Genomic DNA, 10528 nt, shown 5'->3' on the forward strand with positions numbered 1-10528 from the left:
TCTGAGTTTAAATTTGGTCTCAGACACTTTCTAGCTATTTGCCTCTGGGCAAGTTAACTAAACCCAATTGTCTATTCTTTACTATTCTTCTGCCTTGGAATGAACACACAGTATTGATTTCAAGAGAGAGGTAAGGACTTAAAAAATGATTATAAGCTCTACTTAAAAAAGTATTTTCTTCTTAATAAAGGATTCTCCAAAACATGAGAGTCAAAATTACAGTTTTACTAAATACAACAATAGTAATAACAAAAATAATAAGACAGGCTTGATGATATCCTTTCTTCTACAGATGGAAATTCACACTTGAATAGCATCTCTAATGTGAGATCAAAGCATCTAAAGAAGGTTCTGGCTAATAGGAGGAAGTACACTCAAGAAACTTAAATGCATCATTGTAATCATCTTGGCTGACAAATTGGATCTTGAATTGCCTTTTGTGTTTTCATAGACCTAGAGCTTGAAGAGACCTCAGAAATCATCAAGGAGAAACCTGTCATTTCATAGATAAGAAAAATAAGGTCCAATGAGGTAAACGATGTTTGCCTAAGATTACACAGGCACTAACTAGAAGATTCAGTAATCCCAAGTCCTCTCACTGCAAATGCAATTTAAATTTTTTTTAGTATTCTACAATTCCTTTTCTATATCATCACTTTCACAGGCTGATTTCCAAGTAAGACATATCATCTGAGGTCTGAATTAACTTCTACCTAAATGGATACTACTAGTCAAACTTAGATTCTCTTATTCTGTATCTAAAGAGAGTCTGACTAAGCCAACCTGACAGGTCCACAAAACCCTGCCCTTTGTAAATTGGGATCCAATTGTTTGTAGTCTGTGGCTTATGGTCAAGAAGACTCATCTTCTTGAGTTTGAATCTGGCCTCAGGTACTTCCTCAGGTCAAGTCACCTTATTTGCTTCAGTTTTTCCCATACGTAAAAGAAATGGCAAACCATTCCAGTATCTTTGTCAAGAATACCTCAAATAAGTTCACAGAGTCAGACATGACTGAAATGACTGAACAATTTATGTCACTTCTGTAAGAAGTTATCTTCATGGTGCTTCAGAGTAAGAGTGGGCCTTCGTATATAAAGGCAATATCCCTAATACTACACATGGGGCGTAGACTAGATGACCATTTCTTCCTGCTACATTTCAAGCAGGATCAGTGGAAACTCCTCATCTTTTTAATGATTTCCTGAAGCAATCTGATAAGATTACAGGCATGGACCTTTAGATGCATTCATGGGTACATACCTATGGAAAATAGGTAATTTGTGATGATAGTTTGAAGAGAGTGGAATATGACTGAACAACCATAAAACTATAAGACAATGGGGATGAGGGACTCATTAGAACGTCAAAGTGTTGCCCAGTGGCAAATTTAAATCCACATCTGAGGAGACCTTGACACAAGGAGTTGGGGCACTCATCCCTCTCCCATCCTCACTTAAAGGTGTCCTCTGATTGGACTTATTTATGCATTCAGATTTGTTATAGCTAACTGTAATTAGAGAGGGCTTATTTTTTTCAGGCTCTTAGTCTTTTTACTTGCGCACTGAAATATCTCAGAGGAAAAATTTCTTAAGATTTGGGATTTCTGCTCCTTTCTATGGTGCTCCTTATTTTTTTTTAATTTTTATTGATTCAGACAATTTTTCCATGGTTACATGATTTATGTTCTTTCCCTCCTCTCCTCCCAACCCCCTCCCATAGCCAAAGAGCATTTCCATTGGGTTTTATATGTGCCATTGATCAATACCCATTTCCACTATAACAAAGTTCATTTGGAAAAACAAAAGACCAAGACGATCAAGGGAAGTAACGAAAAAAATATGAAGGAAGGTGGTCTAGCAGTTCCAGATCTTAAACTGTACTATAAAGCAGTGGTCATCAAAACAATGTTACTGGAGAAGAGACAGAAGGGAAGATCAGTGGAATAGACTTGGGGTAAGTGACCTTAGCAAGACAGTCTATGCTAAACCCAAAGAACCCAGTTTTGGGGACAAAAACCCACTATTTGACAAAAACTGCTGGGAAAACTGGAAAACAATGTGGGAGAGATTGGGTCTAGATCAATATCTCACACCTTATACCATGATAAATTCAGAATGGGTGAATGACTTGAATATAAAGGAAGAAACTATAAGTAAATTAGGTGAGTACAGAATAGTATACTTGTCAGATCTCTGGGAAAAGAAATGCTCATCTGTTAGTCTGCTTCTAAGGCAACTTTTTCGAAGTTTCATTGTATTGTATCCTACTCATTGTATTCATCAGATTAGGAATAATGTCACAGGGCTGGATAGAACATTTCAGGTTCTCTTCCTCCCCCACCCCTCCCAATCTGGCCCACAGGCCGTAGTTTGCCCATCACTGCTTTAGGGTGTAAACCCAGCAGTTGTATGGCTGGATCAAAGTCTTTTAAAGTCCTTTGGGAATAGTTCCAAATTGTCTATGGTGCCCCTTAAAGGGAGTAGAAAGTTACTCAGTGCACAATTTGAATTAGGTATGGGAATGATATTTATTTCTTGGCCACAAAAGATACGCTCAACCCAAGAAAGAGCATATATATTGAAAGACTTAGAACCTCATCATCAAATCATTTATGGGACTTCAAAGTAGACAATTCACCTTAGAGTTTCACTGTTCTATAGTAGATGTCTTCTGGCAAGCTGGACCAAGGTTTGGATTGGAGATCATCTGCTCCTAGAGCATCAGAATACTTGCCTGAAAGTTCCCTTAGCTTTTATCAAAGGACCTAAATTCATAATTTGGTCTATAAACTTAGATACTATCATTTTGGATTGATCATCAAGAAAGATCTGAACACAAAAGAATTATTCCAAAACCCAGGATCAGGCTTGCCTAGGTAATACGTGAACTTTAGCTGCCATGTCTTCATGTCTGCATGGCATTCCAGGTTGAGGAATAGGTTGAACCCTGCTTGACTCCCTCTTTGGGAAATCCAGTAGTTACATGATGCCACCTAGAGCCCTGAAGAAAGATAGGAATAGAATGAATGTTTTTTAATGGTCTGATGAGTTATCACTCCTCTTCTCCTCCTTCAGAGTTATCCCTTAGCAGCCAATAAGGGGATTGCCTTGTCACCTCAAAGTAACAAGATATCTCATTGCTGAATCAGGCACATGTGGTCAGCCATCAGTAGAATTAGAGTAGATGAATACATTTTCTAAATCTTTGATTATACAAGGAAATGGAATCACCACATAGACAACCATTGCTTTCATTTCCTAGTGTCTCAGTTTCCCATAGCATCTGAGGCTTCTCCTCACACTCACTATAAGAATGCTCTCAGAAATATTTCATTCAGTAATAGGGTCATCATACCTCCCTCAATCATTTTCTAGGAAAAAATTCATGAGGGGAGAATAGTTATTATGTACTTTCCTCTTAAGTCCAGATAAAGTAATGAATAGGTCATTGTTATGCTTCAAAACCTATATTTAACTGAGTTCAAATTCATGATGGTGGTCTTGACTTGCTTTTGATTATTAGATGGTGTTGCTGCCATTTTGGAATTAATTGATCACTCAAATCAATGTGCTAGTGATACTTGCCAATTTTAAAAGGTGCCTGGACAGCACTACAACTTGGTCTGCCTTCCTTTTTGGCATTGCAAAAATTTGTAGTCAGATCTTTCCATTCAATTTCTTGATTGTTATATTGTACACATTGTCCCTATTCAAATTAGTGTTGTTGGCAAGCTTGCATGGGGGGATGCTTTGTGACTTTTTATTTTTTTAAGATTCCAAGAAGGTTTGCTTGGAAGCAAATTCTCACCCAGCCTACTTGACTCAGACCGAGTTAGTGCATAGGGCCTGATGATTCAATTTAATTAACATTTATTGAGCACCACAGGATCCTGACCCTGTTTTTTAAGAAAAAAAAACCACAAAAAACAATGGGGTAGGGGCATCTGCAAGTGGTTTATTTACTTGTTAACAGACAATTTCCTTAGAGCAAAGCATGGCACAAATGTGGACCAGTGCTGAGCAGGTGGAAAAAATGAGTGGAAGGGAAATGGAGTGACCTTAAATTAGCAGTCTAATAAGATGCAATCAGCATAAAAAAAAGACTCAATGAGGTGAAAATGTCATGCTTGTAAAAGTGTGCCCAGTGTACTGAGCCCTCTTAGCTTCTGATTTCATAACCAACGTGGAAAGGTAGCATAGTGGAGAGGAACTGAGCTATGACTTAGGTGGACTCTGGCTCTGTCAGTAATTAGGTGGCTGACCTGGCAAATTACTTCATGTGGTTAGATCTCAATATCCTCATTTGAAAAAAACAAACAAACATAGATTCTATGAGTATCCATGTACTCTTGCATCTCTAAAATTCCATGCTACTAAGGGCTAAGGGCATTTATATTAATCATAATAGTTAACATTTATATAGTACCAGTGGGGCAGCTAGGTAACACAATGGACAGAATGCTGGGCCCAGAGTCAGGAAAACATCTTTTTGAGTTCAAATCTGGCCTTGGACACTTACTAGTTCTGTGACCTTGTTGACAAGTCACTTAACTCTTTTTGCCTCAGTTTCCTCATCTATAAAATGAGCTGAGGAAGGAAATGGCAAACGACCCCAGTGTCTTTGCTAAGAAAACCCCAAGTGGGGTTACAAAGAGTTGGGCATGATTGAAAACGACTGATCAACAACAATGGCAGATGAGGAGGATGCAAGGGATTGACATCTTTTACTCTTGAATTTTCACATCCCTTCACTGAAAGTAAGGGATAAGATGACAATCAATTCAGTTCAATCATGAATTAACTGTGAAGGAGGCTTCAAACTGGAATAATGTTGCATGAGAAACTCATTTGTATTGGCGGAAGAAATTTTTCCATATCCCAAGGTCTTTTATACATTATCAAATGAGTTGAGAACATCATTTGAAAGGTATGAGCAAGCAAGCATGGCATTCTAGTACACCCCCTAGGAGAAAAGGTAAGTTTCAACTTTGTCAGAAAAGGGAGAATTGGAGGAATGTTATTTTCTCTACCAGCTCTACAGAGCAGAAGACACAGACTAGGGAAAGTCCAGAGAAAAGTTTGAATTTTCCCTCAACTTTCTTCTAGTGCCTATTTACTGACAGGTACAATAATATAATTTCCTGTTTTGTTATACAAACATTTTTAGTATATTGAATTCTGTTAGCAACAAAGGGAACAGGGTTAACTAGAGAGAGAGATAAATGTGAAGTTATTTCAGGAGCCTCTGACTAGAGGTTAGGAATTTTCCTAACTGGGAGCTCAGAATAATTGTGACTAACCTCTTACTTATTCATCTAAAACAGTGATTCCCAAAGTGGGCGCTACCGCCCCCTGGTGGGTGCTGCTGCAGTGATCCAGGGGTGCAGTGATGGTCACACTTTTTTGTATTACATTCTATTCTGAGTTCAATAAATAGTTTTATAATTTTCAGGGGGTGCTAAGTAACATTTTTCTGGGAAGGGGGCGGTAGGCCAAAAAAGTTTGGGAACCACTGAAAAATAATCTCCCTAAAGACAAAGAGAAGAGAACTGTGTGAACCTGAGGGCCCTTTATTTAGTGTCCTAGGCTTAAAATGAGTTAATGATCATAATAGTGTTATACTTCAAAATCTCTTAGTTATAGCCTGCTCCTTTATTTACATTGCCCTTGCCCTATCTGTGATATTAATTTTTTTGTTTTATAGAGATATCTGTGTTCCATGTTTTATAGTCATTTGAAAATGATGATAGAATGGTGCTATTAAAAAGATGAGTCTTCTCTTCTGGAAATAGCTAGTGGACATTATAACAGCCTCATTATTGGCAATAACACCTCTCCTCTTGTGGAGTTTGGCTTCCTTCTTGTCCCTATACTTTATCTTGACTCCTGGGATCCTGTGAGACAACTAGTAGGCATAGTCCAGCCAGTGGTGCCATGAGAACACCTGCCCTCCCTGTGGTGTCAGCCTTCCCGAGTGGTGGAGATAGAGCCACCATGGTCCCCATATCCACTCCATCCTCTGCCTCCTCCTGCTGGGCTGCTACAAGATAAGAACTGGGACACTTACTGGCTTTGTGACCTTGAGGGTCAGATGAGATGTCTACAAAGTGATTTGTAAACCTTGAAGTCCCATGGGAGTATTAAGAACTTCCAAACACATAAAATGGTGGCAACAGCTTTTGTATTTATCTCAGAGTGCCAAGGGAAGATTAAGTGAGCTTTTGGCTAGAAAAAAATTGTAAAAAATGTAATTTCCAGAAGGAAATCCTGCCCAATTTCTTTCTACTTAATTTTGGGTTCAACTTATTGTCCATTTTTACTCTACATCCCATATTGGCATATTGATATATGAGTATAGGTTTCATGCTGCCAAAAAAAAATACCTGACATGGAAAGTCATTAGTCTTAAATGTGTCTATATATATATATATGTACATATATATATGTACACACACATATATATTATGTAATAGCAGACATTGATCATGTAGTACTTTAAGTATTGAAAAGTACTTTGCATATATTACCTTTCTTGATCTTCACAATAACTCTGGGAGGTAGGTGCTATTATTATTCTCATTTTACAGAAGAAACTGAGTCTGATAGAGGTCTAGTGACTTGCCTAGGCTATCTCATGTCTTTTTGACTTCAAGTACGACATCTTATCCACTGTACCACCTAACTGTTTGACTTTGGGAAAGTGATATAATTTCCCTGATGCTTAGTACCTTCATACAGGAAATTGGAGCAACAATTTCTGCCCTGCTTACCTCAAAGAATTTTTGTGCAGTCAGCTTATATATTTATATATATGTACATGTGCATATACATATATACATATACATATATACTCTCATACACACAGACACACACATATAAAAATATTTTGTGAACTGTGTATTTCTTTTTTTTTCTCTTTAAAACTCTTTACTTCCGTCTTAGAGTCAATACTGTGTATTAGCTCCAAGGCAGAAGAGTTGTAAGGGTGGGCAATGGGGATTAAGTGACTTACCCAGGGTCACACAGCTGGGAAGTGGCTGAGGCCAGGTTTGAACCTAGGACCTCCCATCTCTAGGCCTGGCTCTCAATCCACTGAGCTACCCAGCTGCCCCCTGAACTGTGTATTTCTATAAAATGTAAATCATTCATATGAATCATAGAAGGAGGAGGAGGAGAAGGAATGTTTCAGAATGCTATGTGTGTTACAATTAAGAACACTGAAAGAACAAAATTTTTGATTTGGATAGATTGGTTTAAAGTTTTGATGTTATGGCAAAGCTTAGTCTGAATTGAAATAGGGAATAAGGTCGTCTAGATCTCTAGGACTTATAAATCTGGAATTGAGGCCTATAGTTGAAGAGGTAAGGGCAGATAAGAAACTGGGTCAGTGGAGAAATAGGTTTAAAATGGAAAATACTTGTGGATTGTGGAAGTTGAATGCCAAACAAAGGTTTAGGTGAGGCCGTTCGAGTTTAAAAGTATGCCAATCACTATGCTGGGTCCTGGCGACAATGTCATTTTTGGAGCTTACATTAGAAGTATAAATGAAGATTGAAGTTCTGATGTGCTGTTGGATGAGCTAGAAGGACCATGACTCATTTTGTTTCTCTGTTTTGAGTGATTAGGCCAGCAAACCATTGTCATTTGAATCAGTCAACTACCTATCAGTATTTATTTAGTTCTTGCTTTGTGGCAGGCACAGTGCTAAGGATAAGGAATGCAAAAGGTATTCATTGCTCTCAAAGGGTGTAAAGTATAAAGGGAGAGAAAACATGCAAACAACTATGTATAAACAAGATATACAAGGGAGACAGATAAATTGGCCATATATAAAAGGCACCAACTTTAAGGAATATTAGGAGGGGCTTCTCAGGGAAGTTGACATTTCAGTTGAGACCTGAAAGAAGTTAGAGAAACTAGGAGACAAAGATGAGAAGAGAGAGGATTCTGGGTGTTGGGGACATCTATTGAAAATACATATATAATGAAAGTAAGGCCATATCCTAGATCAGAATATCCTAGAGATATTCTTCTCCTCCAGGAGTGGCAGAAAACTTGAATTGAATGTCAAAAACAATTGTCGAAAATTGTTTCTATATAAATAAAATAAAAAATAAAAATAAATAAAATAAAGATTATATAACAATAAAAGAAAATGCATAGTGTACGGAGATGAAATGTCTTGTGTGAGAAAAAGCAAAGAGGCCAATGTCACTGAATCAGAGAGGAGATGAGTGAAAGTAGGAAGGGGCCAGGTTATAGAGGGAGTTAAAAGTCAAACAGAGGATTTTGTATTTGATCTTGGAGGTAATAGGGAGTCATTGGAATATACTGAGTAGGGAGTGACATGGTCAAATTTACTCTTTAGGAAGATCAAGTTGGAAGATGAATAGGAAAATGAACTGGAGTGTGGAGATCCTTGAGGCAAGATACAAATGTCAGGTTATTGTAACAGGTCAGGCATGAGGTGATAAGAGCCTGTATAAGAACTGTGATAGTGTGGAAGGAGAGAAGGAATTAAGGGAGATGTGACAAAGGACAGGGCAATTGATTGGAAGTGGGAGCTAAGTGAGATTGTCACTTAGACTGATAGTTTAGGTAGCTGGGAAGATGGTGGTACTCTCAGTATTAATAGGGAATTTGGAATTTAATCTATTTCTCTTTCCAGTAGACCATGATAACTCTTTTCTTCAAGACTACAATATTTTATAGCTCATTTCTATTCTTCAATTAATGATTACTTTTCATTTGAAGCATTAAATAAATTTATTTGAATTACTTCTGACCATATGAGCCAAAATTTAAGATGGATGCAACATTTAGACACCAGTAATTTTCTTATAACTAATTAAATTCTGACCATGTATGTTTTCTGTGGCAGAGTATTGTCAAAAAAAACTTCACCAGGTAGTTTTCTTTCCAAGTCTCTAACTCAATACATCCATGAATGTTCTACTCGAAGAGATGACACAAGGTTCCTGAAGATTATGCCAGTGGGATGGCAGGCACTACTGGAAGGTCCTAAAATGTTATCCTAACATGAGTCTGGGAGACTCATCACTAGAAGGATAGACTCCAGGTGAAGATGATTATTCCTTTGTTACTTCATGTGTCCTGTCTTCTGTGTTGTAAATAGGGTCTGATCTACATTGATGGAGATGGATGAAATTATCTACTCAGAGGGTTGACATCATGGCATCCTTGAAGTGCTGAAGAAAAGTATGAAGAGACAGAGAAGCAAGTGAACAGCAATTCTTTAGGAAAGGAGACTTTTAACTCCTCGTAGGAAAGATTTTGTGGTGCTAGAGAAGATGAGCAAAGCTTGATGTGAGCTTTTGGGAGCCAGGCAAACTAGAGAGATGTGAAATTTGGGTGAATTGAAATAGTTAATCTGCCGCCTGGGCTAGTGGAGTTGTACTCTGTAGTTATAAGCAGGCACTTGCTTTAAATCTCAACAATCCCAAGGTAGTTCTAGCAGCAACATCCTCTGTAATTAATTGCATGTGTATTTCAGTCCACTCAGGAGGCAGGTGATTACTTGCCTGTATGTTACTATGAGACATTACAATATCAATAGCACCACTAATTTTAATTAAAACTTCAAACAGTGTGCCTGTTGAAATATTCATTATTGCCCTTGATTATGTGTACATTTTAAAGTCTTGTAACAGTCGTCTCACTATATAATACTAAAGCTATTTGAGAGAAGGCTTTTACAAAACCATTTTCCCCCTTTGGAGACAATGAAATGTGTATTACTTTTTATATTCCTTTGATTTAAACTTTGGCTTAGAGTCAGGGAAGATTTTTCTTTGCCTTCAAAATCAGTAATCTTCACCCTCCTTATCCCAAATTAGATAAATATGATGGGAAGTTTTAGATAGCATATTGTATTTATCTTTTCTAGAGAGGAAATTGAGTTCTAATTCTTTCTCAATGCTGGAAATGAATTTAGTAGTTTAGTCCTTTTTGCAATAAATTTTGCTTTCTGTTGTAAAATCATGGCATGATTGAGAATGAAGGCATGCACTGAAGCAGTATCTGGAGTAATAGAATAAGATTTCCCCTCTTTATATTTTTAAATTTTTATATTTTTCCAGATTACACATCAATATAATTTTTAATAATAGTTTTTCATATTTTGAGATCCCTCCCACCTCTCCAAGATAGCAGCTATCATGATATAGACTGTTCACATGTATTATACAATACATATTTCCATGTTTGTCATATTGTGAAAGGAGACATGTTGCTTAAACTAGAGAAACATTCATGGAAGAAATTAAATGAAGAATGGCATGATTCAATATATATATAAATTCCACCCCTATATATCTTGAGCTGAAAATTGTTAAAGAAAGCATGGAATTATTCCTGTACATTTGTATGTGTATGTTTGGGTGTGTGTATACATAAATATATACATGTATACATATGTGTATAAACACACTATAAATATATATACACACACCCATATATAAATAAATAAATAAATATATATATATATATATATATATATATATATATA

Source organism: Gracilinanus agilis, chromosome 3 (assembly GCF_016433145.1).
Source record: "Gracilinanus agilis isolate LMUSP501 chromosome 3, AgileGrace, whole genome shotgun sequence".
Lineage (NCBI taxonomy): Eukaryota > Metazoa > Chordata > Mammalia > Didelphimorphia > Didelphidae > Gracilinanus > Gracilinanus agilis.